Consider the following 26,462-nt stretch of genomic DNA (forward strand, 5'->3'; position numbering starts at 1 on the left):
GAAGGTATATACATGAATACATTTCACATGATGATGCTTTGATATTATAAAAACTCCACTATGGTTCCAAGTCCTTTGGATTTTAATTACCTGTGCTGAGACACAACGAGCAGTTTTATTCTTCATCTATTTCCAGAACTGGTATACTGAGGCCTTTTTTACTACTTTGCTGTAAATTTATCAAAACTGAAATGTGAGGCATTGTCCATACTTATTTTCCACGCAAGCTGAGACAGTAGTTTTCAAAAATATAAAAATATTCATTTCAGATATCTTCAAAACATCTAAATGTCATCACCTTTGGTCTTCTCAAAGGGAAATGCCATTGGCATGTTTGCCATTGTATCTAGAAATGATAAACATCAACAATCTGCAGTACATAAAGAGGACAGAGAATCAGCAAATTATGCTTGCTTTTCTCTTTACAAAAGATAAGTCAAGATGTTAGGATAATATACCCTTAGAGGTCCTTTGAGCAGAAGTTTCAGAAATTGAAATAAACCAAGTGTTTTTGAGCAATTGAAGACAGAATCAAATGATGAAAATGTGGTATTTATTTTACATACCTCCACATTTCACTTACAAGAGCATGGAGAGGATGCTGCAGGCCATGGTTATACATCACACTTTTAAAAAGAAAATGTAGAGAACGTTTTTCCACATGCAGCTATTAAGATAAAAATTGATCAAAAATAGCAATAAATCTGAGCCAGGCACAGTGGTGCATGCCTTAATCTCAGCTATTCATGAGGCTAAAGCAGGAGGATCACAAGTTCAAGGCCACACTAGGCTATATACCAAGACCCCATATTTTTAAAAAAAGAAAGAAAGAAAGAAAAAGGAAAAAAAGGCAGTAAATTTAGAGTAGCAGCTTCTATGACCACTTTGAGAGAGGAACATTTTCAAATTTTATTGGAAAATTTTACATTTTATTTTCTATTTTTTTCTAAAAATAGACCTTCAGCAATCTGTCTACTATGTAACACACACACACACCCAATAGTCACTTGTCATAAGTACACTTCTCTCAGTTAAACAATCATGTCAGATATTCTAAACATTTAAGATAATTGGCCAGTATTTTAAAGTCACTTTCATGTGTACCCCTGACACTCCAGCCACTTGGTAGTGCATGAATTATAAGTCAACAAACCAGGCAATGATCCTCTAACAGTAACACAGTCACCAAAATAACTTCCAGAAACTAAAAATCCTCCAGATTAGCTATATAAGAGTTTCTCCCTGCCCTAGAGTTCCAAACCCAGATCCACAAGTCATTTCCGAGAGTCTCAGAGACCTCCTCTGCATAGCAGAGATGGAAAACCCAACTTGCTTCATAGTATGAAGATAGTTCCCCCCAAGCACTCGGGGACAGTGTTGGCAATGCTCCCAGAGATGCCCAAACCCTGCCAAGGGAAAACTTCTTTCCGCATAGGGAACAATTTCCTTACACAGGTGACCTGGTGCTGTGCCATGTGCACCTGCCACTCTGATCTCATCTAGCTTTGATCAGGGGAAACAGTCATCTAAGTCTGTCCAACAGGAGCATGGACAGAGGCAGCACGGCAACTGGATGACAGGATCAACCCTCCTTGGAGAATCTTTTGGAGGCTTTTTTGTTTGTTTTGTTTTGTTTTTAATTTATTTTCAACTAATTACACAAAAAGCATAAAAATATACATATTAATGAGGCACCATGCAATGTTTTGACACTGCCTAATGTTTGTGTCAGGTTAAATGTATCTATTTCTTCAAACATTTATCACTTCTTTTGGTTAAAACTTTCAAAATTCTTTCTTCAAGCTTTCTGAAATGTACAGCACATTGTTGTTATCTGCAGTCGCCCTACTGTGCGCCAGCACATCAGAACCTCTAACTCCCAGCTAACTGAACTATATGCATTACTCAGTCTCTCCCCGTCTCCTCCTCCCCTACCCCATCCACCAGCCTCTGGTAACTACTATTCTCTTTTCAACTTCCATGAGATCAGCTTTTTTTAGATTCCACTTGCACACTACTACTGGGAATGTAAATTAATAGAGCAACTTTGGAAAATAGCATGGAGCATCAAAAAAATTAAAAATAGAACTACCATATGATCCTCCAATCCACTCTGGGTATGCATCCAAAGAAAATGAAATCAGTAAGTCAGAGAGACTTCTGTTCACCATGTTCATTGCAGCACTGTGCAGAATAGCTAAGAAATGGAAACAACCTAAGTGTCCATCAACTAATAAATGAGTAAAGAAAAACGTGGTATGTCTATACAATGGAATACTATTCAACCATAAGAAAGAGAGAAATTCTGTCATTTCAGCAACATGGACGGAACACTATGTGAAGTAAAATAAGCCATGCACAGAAAGGCAACCATAACATTACTTCAATATATGTGAACTCTAAGAAAGTTAATCTCATAGAAGTCAAGAGCAGAATAATGGTTACCAGAGGTTAGGGAGAGCGGGTATGAGGAGTGGCTGACAAGCAGGGCATAGTGACACAAGCCTGGAATCCTAGCAGCTCAGGAGGATGAGGCAGGAGAATGGCAAATTCAAAGTCAATCTCAGCAAATTAGTGAGACCTTGTCTCTAAATAAAATATAAAAAGGCTGGAGATGTTGCTCAGTTGTCAAGTGTCCCTAGGTTCAATCCCTGGTACAAAAAAAAATAAGTCATCAATAAGTACAAATTTATAGTTAAGAGAAATATATTCTGGTTTTCTATTGCACTTAGATGACTGTAGATAATGATAATATTCTGTATATGTTTAAAAGGTAAAAAGCTAAAAAAGAGGATTATAGAAAATTATGTTTAAAGTTATTATGTGATGACTTAAGTATTTGTAAAAAGCTTTTAAAAATATTGAACCACAAAGAAATGATAAGTGTTTGAAAAGAAAAATGAACACAGCGGGAGAAATCGAAGGAGAGACTGTGCCTTAGCAGAACGAGTTGTCAGAATCCAGGGAGGATCGTCCAGGGCAATGGAGAGTGAGTGGGCCCCACATGTTCAGGGAGGCCCGGCAAGGAGCCCGTGGACTTTGACACCATAGAACCATCTGGGTCTTGAGACAGGAGTCTCCGTGGAGCAGAGAGGGAGGCCAAAAGGCCACCTGATGAGGAATAAATGGGAGGTAAGCTGTAAGCTGAGAGCTGGAGACAAGGTTCAGGAAGCTTCAATTCCCACTGCCCCTCTAGCTACCTGTCTGTCCCATCCAGAGTGTTTGGACAAAAGGACAAGTTTAAATGCTGGAGGAAAGAGCCATTCCGGATAGGAAGGATCCAGGCAGAACCCAGTACACTGAGGTGGGAGGGCACAGGCCCAAACCTTGCATACGCCCTTCTCTGAGGTAGAGAGCAGAATGGTCACAGTGCAGGACTGAGAACCCCCCTTTTATACTAACACTTTTATTTAGACATAATTTAGATGCCATAAAAGCCAGCTTTTCAAGTGCACAACCTGGTGGTTTCCAGTACACTCACATAGCTGCAGAACCAGACCACCATCATCACCCCCAGGAGGGACTTCCTATCAATGAGCAACCGCCACTCCTCAGCTCTCCTTCCTCCCAGCCCACAGCCACCACTGACCTTGCTGTGTCTATGGACTCGACTGTTCCGGATGCTTCGTAGAAACGGAATCATGTAGGGTGTAGCGTGTTTCAGCTTTCTCACTCTGTATGTTGCCCAGGTGAGCGATGATCACGACAGACAGTGTCTTAATTCTAAGTTAGGAATAAACACAGCTCCCAGAAACCTGAAACATCCTCCAAAGGGAAGGAAATTTTGTTTCAAAAGAGAATAAAGGGAAAGAAATATCAAGGTGTTGTTTTGTTATTCTTCTAAACTCCTTTCTCAAGACTGTAAAGCCTCTTAAGCTGATGTCTTCTTTAACTAATGTTCTTCCACATCGTCCTCTATGCCAGCAAGACTCGGGTTTGCAAAGAGTCTCAGCAGATTTATTCTGCTACTGTCACTGACTGTATTTTGGTGTTTTTCTTTTTCAATTGCCTTTACAACCAACATTTTTTTCCCAAAGCAACTGCTGAGTAGACAGTGTATTCAAAAGTAGTCTATCTTTCTTTCCATACATCCTCACCATGAGAAGAGTTAATTTCTCGATCTGTTTTTAAATTATATTTTTTATTGGTCCTTTATAATTATATATAATAGGATTGATTTTTATGCATTGTTATGTCCATGCACATAACATAATTTGGTCAATTTCATTCCTCAGTATTTCCCATTTCCCTCTCCTCCTCTTTCCTCCTGGTTTCTAAAATTTCTGGATATTGAAAGCTGAATGACAAGATTCTACACTTAACCCACCATCCATTGGCCTCATCAAGACTGGTTTCTCTCAAAATAAAGACTCTATGTAAGTATATAGAGAGAGACAGAAAGAGGATGCAGATATAAAAGGTTCTTTATATTTCTATATATGCACGTTATATCTATACCTTTTAATATGTAGCTTTTTATGTATTGTATGTACATATATGATGTATGCATGTAAATGTGTGCATATATACACACAGTGTATTAGACATCAGGTGTGATACTTAGACTAAACTTTTAAAGGAAACTACATAAAATTCGTTGTAGTAGACATCAGTATCATAGTACCCAGATTCTATTCCAGGAGTTTTAGCTTTTAAATATCACCAGCCCATGCTTTTTGACCTTATGGCTCTCCCCGTGTAAAATTATCATTTAGATAAGCTTTGATAAGCTCTCATAGCCTCTCTGACTCTCAGAGAATTATGTGAGCTTGTTCCATTTGCACTTCTGTTCCAGATAGCACGGAAGATTGCAGAGCTGCTAATCAGATACGTTTCTGTTCAGAGATTGTCAATGGGGCTTCCGGGGACAAACTGCATGAATCTGTGTGACAGGAGGGTGAGGCCAGGCTGGTCGATTTCCTTCAAATTCTGAGCACACGCCAGCATGCTGCACAGCCCTTGACTTAGCTAAGACATATGCCAAGGCTAAGAAAATGGTCTCTTTGTTGAATATCAATGCAGGGGTTGGCGCTTGAAATACACCATGAAGCCACTGCATTTGAGGTGGCACTGGGAGAAACAGTCCTCAACCAGGAACATGTCCTCATCTCTAATTAGTATCCTGGAAACTCAAGTCACCCACTGTAGAAAATAATGTTTCAGTTCCTACATTATTCCTGGTGTCAGGGAGACAGGGAAGTGGAAAGTGATCAAGGCCAACAGTCAATGTCCAGTGCAACTTCCTAGATGCCTGAGCTGCTTGGATATAGCACTAGGTACACGCTTCCCTTAAATCTAACACTCGGCACTCTCCATTTTCCTAGGGTGGCAACATTTTGAAGTTAGAATGCAAAGGTAGAAATAAGAGTCAAAATAGAAATATGATAAATGAAGAAGTATTGGAATACTAAGTGGCCAGAAGAATCACTGTCTCATATCCACACTGTGACGAGTGTAACCATGCTACGTATGCTCAGCAGAAAGCCACCCCTCCAAATCAGACCCACTCTCTCAAGAATTGAAAACAAAACAAAACAAAAACCCACCACTCCTACGCAAGGCACCCTAATTTCTTGAATCCAAAGGAATTGCACTTTTCACAATGACCCAGTGTTGCATTGATTTTGCAACCAATATAACTTGGAGCCATCTACCTTGAAGATCCCTCGCTTCTTAACTGCTGTGGAGATTATTCATTGGCACCAGCTCCTTTGTTTCTCAGCTTCATTTTCTGTCATCTAGACTCATTGCCATTTTCATTCCTGACAAGAACAACTTAGAGGATGGAAAGTTTATTTGGTTCATGGTTTCAGAAATATCAATACCTGGTCAACTGGTTCCATTGCTCTGGGCAAGGCAGAATATCATGGCAGAGGAAAGCTACTCAACTCATGGTAGCAGAGAAGCAGAGAGAGAAGGGAAGGGGCTAGGGACAAGATATAGTCTCCAAGGGCACATCCCCAATGACCTACTTCTTCCAACATGCCCACCTGCCTACAGTTTCACCTCCTCTCAGTAGCCCATTCAAATCATTAATCAAGCAAATGGATTAATCCACTGAGGAGATTTACAGTTCTCACAATCCATTCACTTCCCAAATGTCCTAGCCCTCAACATCACTGTGTTGGGGTCCAAGTCTTTAGCACATAAGCTTTGGGAGGCATTCCAGATAAAGATAACTTTATCTTCCTTCTATCTCCATGTTCTAAATGCACCTAGTAAGTCCTGTCTTCTAATAGGATTTCCATAACTCAGTTTGAGCACATGCTTTGGAAATCTCATACATCTAAAGCTACCTTTCAGTCTATTACTTTGGGGCTACACAAAAGCCTTAAAGAGTCCAGTGCTCCAGCTGCACCTGAGATGAATAACGTCAGAATCACTGTGGGTGAGTTGCAGGCATTATTAGTATTTCTTCAGAATTCAATGTGCAGGCAGGACCAAGACCTCCTGCAAGAGATCACCTAGAGATTTGTCTTTCAGCCTCAGGTACTCTCTACCATGGGTTTCCTAAATCCTCCTGCCCCAGGAAAAAGTAAAGAGACAAGTTCAGTAGTCACCCCAGGAAGACCCCTATAGGAAGAATGTTCTAGATCAGCAGCTGTTGAGCTTTTTTTGGTCTTCATTTATGCACATGTTCTTTTCTTTTAATTTATTTTATAGTAGAATGCATTTTAACAAATTGTACATGAATGGAGCACAGCTTCTCATTCCTCTGGCTGTACATGGTGCAGAGTCACTCCAGTAGTGTAATCATACATGTATATAGGGTAATAATGTCTGACTCATTCGTCCTTCCCATCCCCACAACCCCACCCCTCTCCTTACTCCCCTCTACACAAACCAAAATTTCTTCATTCTTCCTATCCCACCCCACCCCACTATGCATCAGCATCTGCTTATCAGAGAAGACATTTGGCTTTTGGGTTTGGGGATTGGTTTATTTCACTTAACATGATATTATCTAGTTCCATCCATTTACCTGCAAATGCCATAATTTCATTGTTCTTTAAGGCTGAGTCACGTTCCATTGTATATATGTACCACATTTTCTTTGTTCATCTGTTGAAGGGCATCTTGGTTGGTTCCATAGTTTAGCTATTGTGAATTGAGCTGCTATAAATATTGAAGTGGCTGCATCGCTATAGTATATGCTCTTTTCTATACAAGCATGTGGAACAGGGCTTCTCTTCAGATGAATGATTTGCTTCTGGGAAATTCAAAAGTCCTCTTACAAAATCTGAGTTTGATGTCAGAAGTGGGTACCATGCCTACATTACCAGTTATTAGTTCAAGATGTAGAAATCTTCTAATTATTCATCTCTGAGCAAAAAATAGCAAAAAGCAAGAAAAGGGGTTTCCTCTTATTGTTCTCTGCACCCTGAAAGCCTTCTGATGATTAGGGTTCAGAGCATCACTGGAAGTTCCCAGGTTCTGGAGCTTGAAAAAAATCTGTCCTGTGGCCACTAAAGCTGCAGGAACCCAGGTGACTAGGGCAGAACAGAGAAAAAAATGGGGACTCCTTGTGATTGAAAAAAAAGACCAGTTTCTGAGCACTCCTCAAAACCCTCGTGGGCTTCATGGAGGAGGTGGGTGAAACTGTGGGAGGCTGGGGACACAGAGGTTGCAGAGGGAGGGGGTCAGAAAGACACTATGAACTCCCTCACCTTGTTTCCCCAGGCTGATGCCTGGGAGGTAGAAGTTATATCAGGAACCAAGGGTGTTTGGGACACAAACTCTTCCTGTGTGGTCTAAGTGTCGGAGGGAAAGAAAGGAGACCTTGTTTCCTCTTGGCCAGCCAGGTTTCCTAGTATTGCCCACAGCCCTCTTTCTCTCTTTCTCTTTCTCTCTGTCTCTCTCTGTCTCTCTGTCTCTCTCTCTCTCTCTCTCTCTCTCTGTCTCTGTCTCTCTCTCTCTCTCCCTCTCTCTCTCCCCGCTCTCCAAGGGATCTCGCCTTTCTCAGAGCTTCACTATTGTGACAACCCCCAAGCATGTAGACTTATCCCAGAACCTCCCCTCTGAGCCACAGAATCCTGTACCTGTACATCTACCTCATAACTCTGCTAGAAAATCCCACCGGCACTTCTGAGTCCATGTGGGCAACAGGCGCACTCTTGCAGGACAGGGACTGAGTATTACCTCCTGCAACCTGCCCCACCTGTCTCATCCGACCACTGCGAAGCAGAAATGTTTGTGGTTCCTGTTTGTGGTCTGGAGCTGCGGGTTGGGGCCTCCTGAGTGTGGGATAGGAGCTTCAGAAGGGTGGGTTATGGGTAGAGGTGAGTGAAGACAGGGCCAGACATAGGAATGGGATTTCCAGGGTGAGGAGAAAGACTGGGGCTTGGTGATGGAAAGCTGGTCAGCAAGGCCAGGAGGTACAGCGCAAAGTGTTGTGGGGCCTGCTGAGGGACACCCCGTGGACCTGATCCTCTCGCAGTTCTCCACTCTCTGGGTCACTATAGAAGAGAAAATATTCTCATAATTTCCCCCTCATGCTTCTGATAGTTTCTCCCCCAAATCAAGCCTGTGATTCTCTTGGGGTCTTCTAAGGGCTTGGCATTTGTTCATTTACCTTGGCACCTCCTATGTGCCAAGAACATAAGGGTGAATAATAAAACAGACATGGGTCATGCCCTTGTGGGGCTTAGAAAATACTGTAGAGGGTTCTACAATAAATATTCAAATGTAGAACATTCGAGTTGACTTGCAAACCCTACTATCCCTACCGTAAAACTTCCCACTTTGAGTTTCCCCTTCCGCAGACTACATAGTAGACTGAATTCTTCCAGATCCAGATGGAAGCTGGGATTGTTTTCTTACTGGGTCCACACTTAAACCACATTCTAAATCGTGAGCTTTTCCTTTGCAGTTACACTAGTAAACTAAAAACTGAAAGAAAGGACATAATTGCCCAGAACTTTTTCTCGGAAGGACAGCAAAAAAAGTCAACACTGAAACCGTGAGACATTGGATAGGGAGGGCCAAAGCCATTTTCCAAACATCTACGTTACTTACCACCAAACAGGAATCTTATTCAGACTCAATTCCCAGCTTGAGTTGCAAAATAATCCCTACAAGTGGTTTCACAGATATAACAGTGTCTAGCTGTCTTCTTTTCCCCCATCTTTTACCAATATCTGGTTTCTGAAATTGGTATTCTTTCTTCATGTGCTTGTTCTCTCCAAACCACCTCTTCAAAAACAAGAACCAAAGCCATCCAGTATTTTTGCTCTTTTGGAGGGTCTTTTACTTCTTTTTAATGAAATTCCAAATGTTCTAACAGTCTTCCTAGGCAGCCATTGGAATTTAATTGAAATAGTTGTGCACATAATTATATCAAGGATATGTTTGGGTTATTGAAATGTAGCACTTGACTGTGTAAACTTTTTTAGAATTAGCACTTTTTCATAGTGAATTTGTGGCCCTGGTCCTAATGATCCCTTGGGAAACGTATCTCAGCATTTCTATAGATTTTTTTTTTTTCGTACCAGGGATTGAACCCAGGGGCATTCAACCACTGAGCCACATCCTTGATCCTTTTTTTTATTTTATTTATGGACAGGGTCTCAGCAAGTTGCTTAGGACCTCACTAAATTGCTAAGGCTGGCTTTGAACTCACAGTCCTCCTGTCTCAGCCTCCCGAGCTACTGGGATATAGGTGTGTCCTCTATAGATTTTTATTCCAAAGAAACTTTAAATGATTCATTAACTGAAATTGTCAATTTTTTTTCTTTTCATATATTGTCAAAGCACCAAATGCCATGAAGTTAAATAGTGGGTGGAGAGATTGCATTTCAGGAACAATAGGGCATGTAGAGACCCTAAGAACTAACTTGAAGTGACTCCCTCCCATAGCTTCCATGGTCCTCCTCCAACCAGGGAAACTGGTGTTATGGAAAACTGACAGATGAAACATCCTTGGAAAGGATCAAAGTGCTATCAGTCATAACTAGGGAGCTATTAAGACACATTACCATTTTTTAAAATAAGAAAAATATTTTTATTTTAAAGGGAGATAAAACAAAACAACTTTGACATTCTTTCAGTTTGTGAAAGAAAATATTTTAAATCATCTGAACTTTTGAAATGTCAAAATTTCACCAGCATCAATATTGCTCAAAATTAGACATACAATGGATGTTTATTGAGTCTTCTAGCATTCTGTAGAAGATGGATAACACATGTCTGAATAACTTCCATGCCAAATTATCATGGTCATACTCTCTAGAAGAAATCACAAATTAGATGGCCACAGGCCAAAGCCAGCCCTCCAGTGTGTTTTGCTTGACCCATACCATACTAAAACTAGTTGAGAAGTTTCATTAAAAGTTATTCTGCAAATATTTACTGAGTGCCCTTATGCATGCCAAGCTCAATACTAAAGTCTAGAAATAATATAGTGAAGAAGGGCACAGGACGCCTATTCCTGTGAGACTTAGAGTCAAGAAAGGAGGGCTCACAAGAGAATTAACAAGTGATTACATGAAGCTTGGTAAATGTTTTGATAGGGTAAAGGTTGCTGCTGTGTGTGTATAGCAGCTAGTATACATTGGCCATTCAGTAAGCAGCAGGAATCCTATACACACGTTCCCATACATACTCACCCTATGCAGTGAGTGCTGTCATCATTTTATGGTTTGAATGTTCAGCATCCAAAAAAAAAAAACACTCACGTGTGAGACAATGCAAAAGGGTTTAAAAAGGTGAAACAATTGGGTTATGAGAGTCTTACCCTCATGATTGGGTAGTGAGTGTAGGCAGTTGGGATGTGGCTGGTAGAGGTGGGTCACTGGGGTGTGCCTTTGGGGTTTATATTTTGTCTGCCCAAGAGAACCCTCTCTGCCTCCTGATCATCATATCCTGAGCCTCTTTCCTCCACCACACACCTCCACCATGATGTTCTGCCTCACCTCAGGCCTTGAGAAATAAAGTCAGCCATCTGTGGACTGAGACGTCCAAAATCTTGAGCCCCAAAATGAACTTTTCCTCCTGCAATTCTTCTTGTCAAGTCTTTTGATCACAGTGGTGAAAAAGCTGCCTAAAAACACCTCAGTGCCCCTGCATTCCAGATGAGCATTCCGAAGCCCAGAAAGTCTCAATAATTTGCCCAATACCATAAAATATTTACCTTTTGAATTCAATGTTTTGATTTATCTATTCTAGATTATATTCTAGTCCATGGAGTTGGCAGTTATTCATATTCTATTTAGGATGCCAAAATACTTTCTTATATTTTTCTTGGTTTACCATAGGCACAGTGTATCTATAGTATTTATATACAGGCTTTGAATCTGGTTAGACCTCGGTTAACATCTTGAATTTTCTGCTTTCTAGTTTTGCAGTGTCAGTAGGTAGAATTTTGGCCCTAATGACTTCATGCCATAGTGTTACCCCTTAATTATGTTATGCTACTTGGACAAAAGAAGTTTTCAGGCATAATTATGAAGCCATTTGTCCTTAAGATATCAAGCTTTTCCTGGTGGGCTCGCCCCAGTAATATAAGATCCTTTAAAAGCAGACAGCTTTCTCTGTCTAGGGGACAAATAGATGCTACAGAAGAAGACAGAGAAATCAGAAGCATGACTCTGCATGCTTTGTGATCTGATTGGGAACCTAATCTATGTTAAAATGTCCTAGGCATCCAGGAAATCATGAGTTTTGTTAATTAAACATTAATGAAAAGCACATTTACAATGTAAAATTACAGGCAAATAATACTATCAAAATCAAGTCTCTGGCTGTTATGACTTAGATGTGAAGTATCCTCTGAGAAATTCATCTGTTGGAAACATGGTCCCCGATGTAGCCATGCTCAGAGGTGAAAAGACTGGATTATGAGAGTTGCCCTTTCACCATGATGTTCTGCTCATCTCAGGCCCAGAGCAACGGAGTCAGCCAATAAACTTCTCCTACTCTAAGTTGTTCTTCTCAGGTATTTTGGTCTCCGTGATGAAAAGCCTACTAAAATACTAGCCATGATTCTCTGTTTACTGGCCAAAACCTGGTTGGATCCAGCCAAAGTCTGCTTACCTTCATTCTGTAGGCAACTACTGGGTTTTCATGGTCACCATCTGGTGTATTTTAGATATGAAAGCTCATGTGTGAGACAATGCAAGAATGTTTAAAGGTGAAATAATTGGGTTATGAGAGCCTTAATGTGATCAGTGCGTGAATCCAGCTGAATGGATTAACTGGCTGGTAATTGCAGCAGGTAATATGTGGACGGAGGAGCTGAGTCACTGGGGCATGCCTTTGGGGTTTGTATTTTCTCCCTGGTGACCGAGGGCTCTCTCTTCTTCCTTGTTGCCAGGTCATGAACTGCTTTCCTTCACCACACATTTCCTCCATGATGTTATGCCTCACCCCAGATCCAGAACAATGGAGTTGGCCATCAATGGACTAAGACCTCTGAAATCATGAGTGCCAAACAAAGTTTTCCTCTTCTAACATTGTTCTTATCATTTCTTTTGTTCACAGAAACAAAACTGCTGACTAAAACCAGCCCTAACCCATCTTTTTGTTGTTGTTATAGAAAAGTTTCTTTTACTTCAGATTCTCACTCTGACTACATTCATTTGTGCATTTTTAATCTGATGCATTCTAACTTGGTCTACAGGGTTGGAGAACAACATTTTGAGCACCAAGAAAGCATCTCACCATTACCAGCCATACATTTTACCTATGGCTTAGCAGTAAACAATTTTCTCATCCTTTGACAGAAGGCAAAATATAAACCAATCATCAATTTTCCCTTCCCAGACCCCTCCAAAAATGATTTATATATGTGGAAATAGATTATTACAATACTAAAGATTTATTAAAACAAAACATCTGCAAAGTAGAGAAAAATAGACTCTTCTTTAAATTATATGTTATTTTGAATAAACCAATAGGTAATTATGTTGACTGTAAAACTTTATTAATAGATCAAATACTGAAAAGTTGGTTATCACAGGGATTTTTGACACTGAGCTTTATTCTCCAGATAATTTTTATTTGAAATAAAATATATTTTGAATGTACATGTTTTATGAATTTAAAATGCACATTAGATTCTATTATCTTACAGCACAGGTGACAAGGAAACTGGCAGGAAAGCTCAACATGCTGTGTGGTTCTGTCCTCCATCTTTCCATCCTCCTATCCATCTGTCCTTTACTGATATTTAACAATGGCATGAGTATATATTGAGCTAAGGTCTTAGGAAGGTACTGTTCCATTATTTTTAAAATCCTTATGGAAATAAGAGAACCAAATCACCATGATACAAGCATCCAATAGATGTTGCCTAGGTTACCTCCAAGACCAAGTAAGAATCATCCACCTTAAAGAAGAGTTGGGATCAAACTACTCACAGCAGTGCAGGTACAAAGATAACCACTCTGGATGGCCCAGTCACTCGTTCTGTGAATGACTTTAGGCATGGTCTCTCCTTCCCTGGGCTCTTCAGAAAATGAGGAGAATCTCCATGTAAAACAGGAGTGGTCACATGTTGCCCATGACCTCACAGACACTTCTTGTGGCCCTCACCCAACTGGGGGGTCAGAAATAAGAAAGTAAGGAAACCTGGTGTGCTCAGGGGGGAAGCAGGCTTCAGACCTTTCTCTCTCCAACCACCAAGTCGAAAACTGCAAGATTCGCAAATAAGAAAGGAAAAACATGATATGGGAACCTTACCAGAATGAATTAACAATGACACAGAAATCAAACCCAGGGCTTTCTTGAATTTCAAATCACCTGTCACATGAATTCAGAACAAAGGTAACATAATCGAGTCTGACTTAGAATGTTGACATAAATCTCCCAACACCTGACCCAGCAGAGCCATGCTTAACGGCAGCATGAAGTTGTACACTTCAAATGTGTGACTCTGTGTTTGCCACGCCTTCATCGACTAGAAACCGTATCTCCATAGAATTCCAATTCAAATTCTCCCTGTATGTGGATGGATGGTCAGTGACGGCCTTATCCTTCCAAAAACTAGGAGCTGTCTCTCACATCTGTGTTCTATGCACGGACTATAAGACACAAATGTAGGTAATATGTAAACATCATTTTTAACTACAAGACTTTAACATTGTATTAATTTTTCATCATGATCCACCAGAAGTTATAATAACCCACCAACCCAGAAAATACTAAGGACGCCAGTCAGATAAACCAGGCAGTACACAGATCTCTGTGACTCACAAGTATGTATGCACTAGAGGGACTAAGGATGAGCTCAGAGGTCACACTGTGTGGGTCTGCACCCTGCCTTCACAGCTCCCTAACCTAGGGCAAGCCACTTCACCTTCCTTGGTTTTAATCTGTTCAGCTATAAAACACAGAAGCAGCAATTACCTGTGTAAGTTACCCATTGCTCTGAAAAAATTATGCAGATTTTAGCAGCGTAAAACAAGGAACATTTATTATCTCACATTGTTTCTAAGGATCAAGAATCCCAGAGTCAACCAGCTAGGTGGTTCTGGCCAAGGTCCCTGGTCAGGCATCAGTCAAGCAGAGCTACAGTCACCCGCTGTCTTGGCTGGTGTGGGGAATCTGCCACCAAGACAATCTCGCGGTGGTTGTCAGGCCTCAGGTCAACAGGCTAGAGAGGTCAGTTCTTCTCCAGGTGAGCCTTTCCTGAGGGCCGACAGACCTCCAGGATGTGGCAGCTAGCTTGTACCAGAGTGAGTGGGGAGGAAAAGGCGGGGACAGAGAGAGAGAGGGAAAAAAACCAATATGGAAGCCTCGCCTTTTTTATCACCAAGGTCACATGTGGTCACTTTAACTGTTTTCTACTCACAGAAACAAGTCAAAAAGCTCAAGTTCAAGAGGGAGGGAATTAGACCCCACATCTTAAAGGGCGGTGATTTTAGAAGCACCACACTCCCTACCAGGACTGTGGTAAAGAGTGAATCAAATGTATGAAATATGATATGTCAAGAGCTTTGTAATGTTTTGAACAAAAATAAAATAAAATAAAATAATTTTAAAAAAGAAAAGAAAAAATTGGAAATTGAGGTGAGGAATTTTAAACTTCATACATAATGGCTCCTCAAGAAGCATATTGCTATTCTTACACCAACATAAACCACTTAAGAAGTAAAATAATAATGTCAATAAAATAGGACTTTTAACACCTTAAAAAAAAAAAAAAGAGTAAACCAATCTCAGTGCCCAGAAAGCACTTAGAACACGTGGCCAAGCCTCATGCACACCAGCAGATCTCATGCTTTGTTTGCCGTGTTGCCTGGACCAAGATCTGTGCTCCAGAATGGAACACAGGAGAGTCTGAAACTCGGAAGTCAGTCCAAAATGAGGATGGAATTGCTCGTGAGGGAGCAGAAAGAATAACAGAGCGAAGCCAGAGGTCTTGGTTGCGGAGTCCCTGAGTCCTGCTCTTTCCAGACTTGCTTTACTCCTTAAGTCACCCTTATTCCTTAAGTTCACCTTTGTGGTTATTGTTTACATGCCAAAAGCATCCTGCTTGGTGAATTCTTTTTTTTTTTTTTTTTTTTTTTTTTTTATTGGTTGTTCAAAACATTACAGAGCTCAAGACATATCATCTTTCATACATTCGACTCAATTGGGTTTTGAACTCCCCAAATACATAATACAGACTCACTTCTGTTACATACTCACATTTTTACATAATGGCATATTAGTGACTGTTGTATTCTGCTACCTTTCCTATCCCCTACTATCCCCCCTCCCCTCCCCTCCCCTCCCAACATCCCTCTCTACCTCCTCTGCTGTTGTTCAATTCTCTCCCCTTTTTTCCCCCCACCCCCTTGCCCCTCATAACCTCTTATTATTTTGTGTATCACTGAAGGTCTCCTACCATTTCCATATGTTTTCCCTTCTCTCTTCCTTTCTCTCCCCCCATTCGTCTTAGTTTACTGTTAGTCTTTTCCTCATGCTCTTCCTTCCTGTTCTATTCTTAGTGGCTCTCTTTATATCAAAGAAGACATTTGACATTTGTTTTTTAGGGCTTGGCTAGCTTCACTTAGCATAATCTGCTCTAATGCCATCCATTTCCCTGCAAATTCTATGATTTTGTCGTTTCTTAGTGCTGCATAATACTCCATTGTGTATAGCTGCCACAATTTTTTTATCCACTCATCTATTGAAGGGCATCTAGGTTGGTTCCACAGTCTAGCTATTGTGAATTGTGCTGCTATAATCATTGATGTGGCCGTATCCGTATAGTGTGCTCTTTTAAGGTCCTCAGGGAATAGTCCAAGAAGGGCAATAGCTGGGTCAAATGGTGGATCCATTCCCAGCTTTCCCAGGAATCTCCATACTGCTTTCCAAATTGGCCTCACCATTTTGCAGTCCCACCAGCAGTGAACAAGTGTGCCCTTTTCCCCACATCCTCGCCAACACTTATTGTTGTTTGACTTCATAATGGCTGCGAATCTTACAGGAGTGAAATGGTATCTTAGGGTGGTTTTGATTTGCATTTCTCTGATTGCTAGAGATGTTGAGCATTTTCTCATGTGCTTGTGGATTGATTGTATGTCCTCCTCTGAGAAGTGTCTGTTCAGGTCCTTGGCCCATTTGTTGATTGGATTATTTGTTATCTTATTGTTTAATTTTTTGAGTTCTTTGTACATTCTGGATATTAGGGCTCTGTCTGAGGTGTGAGGGGTAAAAATTTGTTCCCAGGATGTAGGCTCTCTATTTACCTCTTTTACTGTTTCTCTTGCTGAGAAAAAACTTTTTAGTTTAAGTAGGTCCCATTTGTTTATTCTTGTCATTAACTCTTGGGCTATGGGCGTTCTATTAAGGAATTTGGAGCCCGACCCCACAATATGTAGATCGTAGCCAACTTTTCCTTCTATCAGACGCAGTGTCTCTGTTTTTATATCTAGCTCCTTGATCCATTTTGAGTTAACTTTTGTGGCTGGCGAGAGAAAGGGATTCAATTTCATTTTGTTGCATATGGATTTCCAATTTTCCCAGCACCATTTGTTGAAGATGCTATCCTTCCTCCATTGCATGTTTTTAGCCCCTTTATCAAATATAAGATAGTTGTAACTTTGTGGATTAGTCTCTGTGTCCTCTATTCTGTACCATTGGTCCACCTGCCTGTTTTGGTACCAGTACCATGCTGTTTTTGTTACTATTGCTTTGTAGTACAGTTTGAGCTCTGGTATCGCTATACCTCCAGATTCACACTTCCTGCTTAGAATTGCTTTTGCTATTCTGGTCCAAAATGAGGATGGAATTGCTCGTGAGGGAGCAGAAAGAATAACAGAGCGAAGCCAGAGGTCTTGGTTGCGGAGTCCCTGAGTCCTGCTCTTTCCAGACTTGCTTTACTCCTCAAGTCACCCTTATTCCTTAAGTTCACCTTTGTGGTTATTGTTTACATGCCAAAAGCATCCTGCTTGGTGAATTCTTAATACACGCACTGCAGTATTTAACACATTTGTTCTGTCTAGAATCTAAACAAGTACAGCTAAGTAGTCATTTTGGTTATGTAAAGGCCTCAGGAAAATCTATGTAGCTTGTCCAAAGTATTTAAGGCGTACATTCCAAGTGTCTAATGGTTCATTTTCTCCTTGGAAATTAAACAGAAAGTACAAACCGAGGATCGGCATGTAGCAGTATGTTATTACCACTTTGTAATATTAGTTTCATCAGTTAAGAGTTAGACAATATTAGTAGGAAAATACAATCCAGTAGCTGCTTGCTAAGTACACTCCTTAAGCATATTTTCATTTCTTTGGGACTGTTTGGTTTGGAAAAGGAAAGGAAACACAGAATTTTTTAATAAATTAAAAAGGATTCCTATGTGGAGTTTAAGTTAATTGTGGGAACTCACACAATGCTAATTCCTAGCCATCTATCTTTAGGCAGACTCTTTAAATTTCTTATTGGAGTCAGGATATTTTCTTTGGTTTGACATTAGTGATAGCTAAAAATTAATTTTTTTGCCCACAGGAAATATTAGTCTCTCATTTGAGAGTCAATAATATTATTTTTCTCGGATAAATCATCAGTGAGTCAGCCAGCTCTGAAACCCAAGCTTCATAAATCATAAAAATCATGAAGTTGAAGGCATTTTTGGATCTTAAAGCCCAGACCTTATATGGATAAGGAAACTGAATCCTGGAGAAGTGGAAAGAATCACCTACAGTCGTAGCAGCTGAAGGCAGGGGCAAGTGGAAACCCAAGGCTTCTGAGTCCCTGGGCCCTGATTTCATCTCTATTACTTGCTAGAATTAGAAATTAATTCCAATTATGAATTAAAATTTAACCACTAATCAGAGTAGAAAGGAGGCAAGGGCCACTATGCTCTTGGCTCATGTCTGTGACTCTGGACTGTTCATCTGACCTGCCACGGTGGCCCTTCCTAGGTTTACACATCTCTGGAAGGAGGTCTCTGGAGGTTGGAGCTCAGTGATGGGCCACTTGCCTACAGTACGTCTGTGGCCCTGAGTTCAATCCCCAGCTCTGTCAAAAGAAAAAAAATGAAAGAGGTCTGACTTTTTTACCTTCCTAACAGATGCTAGTTTTTCAAAAAAGTGAGATATCCTCAAGAAAGGTCTTTCACTAACAACGTAGTCGTTTGATTAGCCACCAGATCTGACTAGCAATGATTTATGATTTATAATGTGACCCTACTCAATTTGTTTCCTTACCACAAAAGACACCCAGCGTTCCTCCTGGGGCAGGCTGCAGCTCCAGCTCATCTGAAGGCTGCAGAGGATTTTGCAGCCGCATTCGCTGTTCTTCACGCTGCTGGTCTGCCCCAGGAATGCCATGAATAGCACTTATTAATCTTGTTGAAAGAATTTTGGCTTTGCATGTATAATGCGTACTTCAGGGAAAATCAGCTTTCACCTCTGTGTGTCCTTCTCAGCATTTCATCACAGCATCTTAAAAAGAGGGTTTTCTCTTACAAAGGAGAGTGATTTTCTTCTTTTCCATCAGCTTATTGAGTTTCTTTCTGGAAATTGTTGCCCAAATGTTTCTCGCTCGTTCATTCCCATTTCTCAGTTAACCATTCAGTAGACGGAGCTTCTAGTACGATTTTCATATTTTAGTGCATTGCAGAATTTGTAGAGAAAAGACCCAAGTCGATATCTTGGAGATAGTTTTTGTAATTAAAGAACATTGCATTTCCATGAAGCCATCGTCAAATGGCATAGATGCAGACAGGAGGCTATGTCTGTGTCTTGTGACTATTAAATGTTTAACTGATCAGGACCTATTTCAAAAAGTCTCTTTGGCGTGATTAGGAAGTATGCACCAGAAAATTCTTCAAGGAGGGATGAGAGGACGCTTAGAAATCAAACGTTGGCTTGGAAACATAAAATATAAGGTTAGGGGAGAAAGAAAAGAAATGTCATCCAATTGCAAAACTCACATGTATGGAAGTATCCTTCAGAAATGAAGACATGAGAATTGTTTTGTCTTCAGGTGACCTCTATTCCTGCACGCCCCCAACATAAGAAGTTGGGGAAATTGGAATATCTCACTCTCAAACAAGGTGATGAGGATGTCCTCATGCCAAGTGTGACATGGAAATCCTTCTCCATGCTTCCTAAGGTGACTCTTATCCCCCATGAAACTGCCTCACTCACCACCCATGTGTCACATAGCAAGTGCATCTCCTCCTTGGAAACCCCTGGTCCCTACCACAATTTTCTAACACCTTTTACATAAAACAATTCACCCATTTAGTGTAAAAGTCAGTGGTTTATGGCATATTTGCAGAATTATGCAATCATCACCACAATTTTCTTTGAAACATGTTCATCACTTTAAGGAAACCCTATACCCATGATGTTGAAAACCAACAAGGCAACCAACAAGTATCCACCAACATTGGAAGTCACTCCCTCCCTCACCCCAAACACAATCAACTTCCTGACTCTATACATTTGCCTATTCCAGGCATTTCACATAAATGGAATTTTACCATATATTCTTTTATAACTGATTTCTTTCAATAACTATACTATTTTCAGGATTTCAGAGCAAAAGATAATTCCCATAATTTCTAGCAAAAGTCCTCCAATTCACACTAATTACAGGACACATACAGAAGTCTGAATTAATTCCTTAATGGAAGGTACAAATGGACTTTGTCCAGGTCACATATAAATCCCTAAAGTTGAGACTGATGACAGCTTCTTCCAAAATTCCATTTACACCCAATAGATATTGGGGAAATTAAAACCAAGAAGGCTTTCCCCAACATCATAAAATATTTATAAATTCTCTACTATTATGCAATCTATAAATAATTTTCCCAGAACAAAATATGCTTACATTCCTGTGTACACAGTAACCACCATGAATATACTTTCTCCTGTATCAAAAAAAAAAAAAGCTGCTTTTTAAATGAAAGCTACTTTCTTTTTATTTTAAGGAGTAAATCATTAAAGTCTATCTACTATTTCTGAGTTTTTAAAAAATTAAAGGAGAAGAAGAGAGAGAAAAGTTGTAGGTAACCCTCTTTCTTTGATTTTCAATCAAACTGAATCCAACTTTGGAAACATTAATAGTCCGTTTAAACATAATTTGAAAATCATTGATTCAACTAAACTATAATAGTCAGCTATGACTACAGGGATGCTGTGTAACAAACCACCCCTTAAATCATTAGTTTAATAAACTGAGCATTTATTCCCACATTCATAGCCCTTCAGGTCAACTGCAGCTCAACTAATCCAAATTGGATGGGTCTGTGTCGATGGCTAGGCTTAATTATGAGCTAGAGTTTAGGTTCAAGTCTGGTGTACAAGAGTTCATTCTTGAGGAACAGAAGTACCTGGGCATGTTAGTCAGCTTTTTGTGTGTGTGATCAAACACTGACATAAATAACTTAATGGAAGAAAGATTGATTTTGGCTCAGAGCTTCAGAGCTCTTAGTCCAAAGTCAGTCAGCTCCATTGCCTTGGGCCTGAAGCAAGGCAGATTTTCTGTAAAACATCATCCTGTAAAATCCTCTGGACAGGACTTTTCTCTAGGGACTTATCCATTTCAATTAGGTTTTAAAGAAAGGTAGTGTCAGGGTCTGTAAACAAGTCAAGATGGCGCCTGGCATTTTGCCAGAGGGAGTGGTTTGCGGAGTAATGCCAGCGAGCCATTAAGTGTGGAGATTTCTTATTGGTTGACTGCTGTATCTAGTTTATGTTAATTAAGATAAGCTGTGTGGAATGTATAAATACCCCTCCTGTCCTACAATAAACGGCTCCCACTCCTGCTGTATCAACGTACACAAGTTGTTCGTCACTCCCCCGGGTTAGTTTGCCCAGCCAGCCGGGCTGCGGCAAGGTAGAAGGGCATAGCTGAGGAAGGCTGCTCAGTTCATGACAGCCAGGAAGCATACAGAGAAAAGGGGACCAGGAACAAGGTATAGTCCCCAAGGGTAACCTCCTAGACCCACTCCCTCCAACTAGGTTCCAATCCTGCAGCTTCCACCACCTCCAATATTCCATCAGCTATGAATCCCTCACTGGATTTATCCATTGATAAGGTCAAGACCCTCATGGTTCATCACTTTCCAAATCCCTACCTTTGAACATTGCTGCACTGGGGACCAAATCTTCAACCCAAGAGACTTTTGAGGGATACCCAAACCATACATTGGGCCTATATGTCTCATGGAAAATTACTCAGTTACCAAACCAAGCCAAACCACACAGGGATTCAAGGCCTCCACAAGCATCATGTCTGCTAACACTCTACAGAACACAAGTCACATGTCCAAACCCAACATCAGAGAAGAGAGGAAGTACTCCTAAATGAGACAGACAGAAGACTGAATGCTTGCTGAACTCAAACCATCACATGAATTCAGCTGTAAATATATTTTTAACTGAGAGAGTCTGTAACTATCGTCTAATGAAGTTCTTCTTCCTGGTTTTGCAGATGTGAACATTGGGGCATAAAGAAATGTCTTTTCTAAAGTTCTTCTGTGACTATCAAGTAGCTGTGTCTAGATTAGAAATCTTCTGCTTCATATGAAAGAAGGCTTCAGCATACAAAGAATTCTTGGTCTCCAACTTCTCTAAAGATGGCAACTCAACTTTGGCTACTGACATCCCACAAAAACCAACCAGAGAATTGAGAGTATGTTAGTCATCTTTTGTCTCATGACTGATACCTGAGGATAACAACTTAGAGGAGGGAAAGTATTTCAGTCAGGTTTTTTTTTGCTATTATGTCCAAGAGACCTGACAGTTTTATAGGAGGGAAAGTTTATTTGAGGGATCATGGTCTCAGAGATCTCAGTCTAAAGAGGGCCAACTCCATTCCTGGGGCCTGAGGTAAGGCAAAGCATCATGGCAAAATGGTATGTTGTCGGGAAACAATTCAGGACATGGCACCAGGAAGCAGAAAGGGCTCCTCTCAACAAAGACAAAATATATACCCCAAAGGCACATTTGTAGGGACCCATCTCCTCCAGACATACCCTACCTGCCTACGGTTACCATCCAGTTAATCCTATTAGGAATTAACACACTGATTAGGTTAAAATTCTCACAGCCCAATCGTTTCACATCTAAACTTTCTTGCATTGTTTCATACATGAGCTTTTGGGGGACACCTAATATCTAAACCATAATAAAAAGTTTATTTGGGGCTCACAGTTTCAGAGTTCTCAGTTCCTGTCTGACTGACTCCATTGCTGGGCCTCGGGGGGAGGCAGGACATCATGGTGGATGGGCATGGTGGAGAAAAGCTCAAAGCAGCTGGGAAGCAAGGAGATAGAGCAGAGTCAGGGGGACAAGTTATAATCTCCAAAAGTTCTACTGTGACTATCAAGTAGCTGTGTCTAGATTAGAAATCTAGACAGTAGCTCCCAGAGGCCTACTTTCTCCATCCATGCTCCACAAGCTAAAGTTACTCCACAGTAGAGTAATTCTTTCAAATTATTAATCCATCAAATGGATTAATTCACTGATTAGGCTACACATTTTATAACCTAAGACCATTGCACCTCTAAACATTACAACATTAAATAACACACAAGTTTTGGAGGGGGGAATTTCATAACCAAATCATAATAGAGAGGAAGCTGTGGATTCAGGAACTTTGGGGGTACTTAAGGCTGCCTCAACTGTGTGTAAGAGAGTGATTTGGGGGCTAGAGAGTTGAAGGTAGGTTCCTACATCCTGTATCTTTCAAGTGATTTAGTAAGTTAAATAAACCTCAAACAAAAAATGTCAAGGATAGAAAAAAGAAAATGAAAATAAAAATACAGGAATGAAATGCAGTAATTTTTCCAAGAATTGTGTAAAACTATAAATTTGAAAACCTAGTTGAAATGAACAAATCCCTAGGGAAAAAAATCCTGTCCAGATGATTTTACATGATTCTCAGGGAAGAGTTAATTAAATTCTCCTTCATTCAAATTGGTCTAGAAAATGAAAAAAGTGAAAGTTAAGATAATCTTGAGTCTAAAACCAAAGAAGGAAAAAAATAGATTCTTTTTAAGTATGAACGTGTATGAAAACATCCCAACTGAAGGAAGCGTAAGTTAATATGTCCAATAGCATATAAACAGCACAAAATGATAAGACAGACTTTGTCCCAGGAATAATAAGCATCAGAGAAGCGAAGAAGGTAATTACCACATCAATAGACTAGAGCTGAAAATCATATTATAGGCAGAAAAGCATTTTGGTGAATGTCAACACATATTTCTGAGTTAAAACTAGGGACTGATGGATTGTTTCTTCACTTGGTATTGAACATTGCTACTGTTGGGCCCCAACTGGTGAAAACAGGAAACTTCTCACAGATGTGCAGGGGACTGACATCTCAGCCCTGGAGTTACCAAGCAGCACCATGTGACCGACTGTAGCCAGTGGTCTGCAAGGGAAGCATTACTTGTCCTGTACATGCAGAAGGAGCGGAAGGCTCTGCACAGATCTGTGGTCACTCTTGTCCCCTCTCAACAGAGCAGAGCTTTCTTGACACGGCATGACCCAACATTCCAAGCTGTCACCACTTACAGGACAATTGCCCTCGAGTGTTTCTCATTCCACAGAGGATGAGTTTGCTGTGACTAGCCACTAGTGTTTGAACATTGTTTATTTATTGGTTGGTTGGTTAGTTGATTGGTTGGTTTTTATCACAGCATAGCTGGGTACACCATTATGGATCTACTTGGTAAAAGTTACATTCAAAACATCTACAAAATAAAGTTTGTTTTTTTGCAGTATGAGGGCCTCTTACATGCTAGGCAAGTGCTCTACCACTGAGCTATACTCCCAACCCTTTTTATCTTATTTTTGAGATAAGCTCTCCCTAAGTTTTCCAGTCTGACCTCAAACCTGTGATTCTCCTGCCCTAGCCTCTGAAGTAGAAGGAATTACAGCATCACCACATCTGCTTACAAAGTTATCCTTTGTTTGTTTGTTTGTTTTCTGCAGTGCTGGGATTGAACCTAGGGACTTACACTTACTAGGCAAATCTCTACCCCTGAGGTACATCCCCAGCCCTACAAAGTTATTCCTCATAGAGAAATTTTAATGCATCAATGTCTTTAAGATCAGGAATAAAAAAAATATATTATTATTATGCTGAGGGCTTCCACCATACTTAAAATAACACTTTCTTCATGACCATAACAAAAAAAAAAGAAATGAAGAAAAGATCTACACATTGGAAAGGAAGATAGAACCATCTGATTCTTTGAAAATTATAGATCATCAGATAAAAGATCCACTAAGAAAAATCAATGATCTTTTATAAAAAAATCTACTTACAGAAATAATTATTTTTTCCAAAAATGTTTTAATATTATTGTTGGAAATATCTATCAGATTATCAAAAAACTTTGGCTTTGGAAAATACTCAAGAAAAACCTTTTAATGTTCTCTAAAATATAAAGCCATGATGATCTGAGTAAAGGGACAAACATTTAATGTTCTAGAATAAGATAATTTGAGATTTTTTTAAAGTCAATTCTTCCCAAATTAATCCATAATATAACTACAATTTCAATCAAAATTTTAGGATATGTTTTATGAAACTCAATATAAACTCGTGCCACAATAAATATGGAAGAATTATTGTGTTTTTCCAGGAAAACCTAAACAGAAAAAAAATTATGGAGGAAGGGCTTTCTTTATCATATATGAATACATACTACACAAAAACTGTGATTTTTTCAAGATGCATTATCAGCACAGGTAAAAACAGAATAGAGGACTGAGAGAGAGAACGATGATGAAAGTAATTAGGAGAAAAAAATGAAAGAGGATTGTTTTAAAGGAACTGGTTTACCCTATGGCTCAAAGTAAAACGGAATCTTGTCTAAAACATACAAATGAGGACTCTAGACGGATTAAAGACCTAAAGTTGAAAGGAAAAATTATAAAATTAACAGAAGGAAGGTAGGATATCTTTAACCTGTGACACAAAATCATAACTCGTTGGCTAAAGTTTCATTCATTTTTCACACCAATATGGAGAAATTGTATCACTGAAGGTCGCCCTGGGCAAAGGTAACAGAGAGAAGACAGATTGGTCTGTATCCATAATACCTAAAATCAACAAGAGATAATGAAAAGATGAGCTCTGGCAATTCAGCAAAATGCAAGAGTGGGAAAGAGGGGACAGGCAACAGTTACGAAGTGGCAATGCTGGGTGGAGAAGCCTTAATCATATTGGTTATTAAAGAAATGCGATTTCAAAGAAGAATAAGCTAGTCTTCATCGCCAACAGCCTAGCAACAACCGGAAAGCTGGATGATGCCCAGGGTGATGGGGTGTGGAGATGCCACGACTCTGGAAATAGCTGGTGTAATGTGGATCAGTCATTCTGAGAGCAAAAATAAGTGTGTGCCACCTGTATGCCATCAGAGTTCTCCAGAGAAACCGAAACCACAGGTTGGAGAAAGAGAGATGAAGAAATCTTAAATATCCGGTTCACACAATGATGGAGGATAGAAGTTCACAATGTGATCCAGGAGGCCAGTGGGCTGTCTGCTAGCAGAATTCCTTCTCTCTCAGAAGAGGTCTGTCTTTATTTGGTTAGGGCCCTTGGTGAGGTACATGAGGTCCACCCCCATTGTGGATGGTGATCTGCTTTACTCAATGACTACCAATTTAAAAGTTCATCTTATCCAGAAAGCATCTTCACAAAAACATCCAGGATAATGTTTTATCAAACATCTGGACACATTGAAAAGCTGACACACAAAACTAACTATCATACCACCCTGCAAACCAGAAATCGCACTCCTTCATACAGATCCCACCAGAAACCTCTCAGAGCCATGCCCAAGGAGCTGTGCATGAAGATGCTCATCACAGGGCTCTCGTGGTGACAGCAGCTTCCCCAACAGCCTCTTTCCCTCCTATTTCCCCTCCTTGGGTCCATTCTGCACAGTGGTGCTTTAGAGATGCAAAACACAAACACAACTGCATATTTTTTCTAGCCCAACCTTTAAGGACCTCCACATTGATTGCACTGGAAACCAAACCACAGGTCTTTCCAAGTGGCTC

General features: G+C 40.2%; 1 long non-coding RNA gene across 2 annotated transcripts in view; it reads left to right on the forward strand.

The window, feature by feature from the left end:
• Positions 1 to 26,462, forward strand: part of LOC144365626 (uncharacterized) — a 136,376-nt gene that overhangs the window by 107,894 nt on the left and 2,020 nt on the right. The window contains exon 3 of one of the 2 annotated variants that reach the window (XR_013424306.1): positions 21,874 to 22,592. The exons of the other annotated variant lie outside the window; for it this stretch is intronic. This is a non-coding gene — a long non-coding RNA (uncharacterized LOC144365626). Of the gene's footprint in view, positions 1 to 21,873; positions 22,593 to 26,462 lie in introns of those variants that run through there. 2 annotated transcript variants of the gene reach the window in all.

The sequence above is a fragment of the Ictidomys tridecemlineatus genome, chromosome 1 (genome assembly GCF_052094955.1).
Source record: "Ictidomys tridecemlineatus isolate mIctTri1 chromosome 1, mIctTri1.hap1, whole genome shotgun sequence".
Lineage (NCBI taxonomy): Eukaryota > Metazoa > Chordata > Mammalia > Rodentia > Sciuridae > Ictidomys > Ictidomys tridecemlineatus.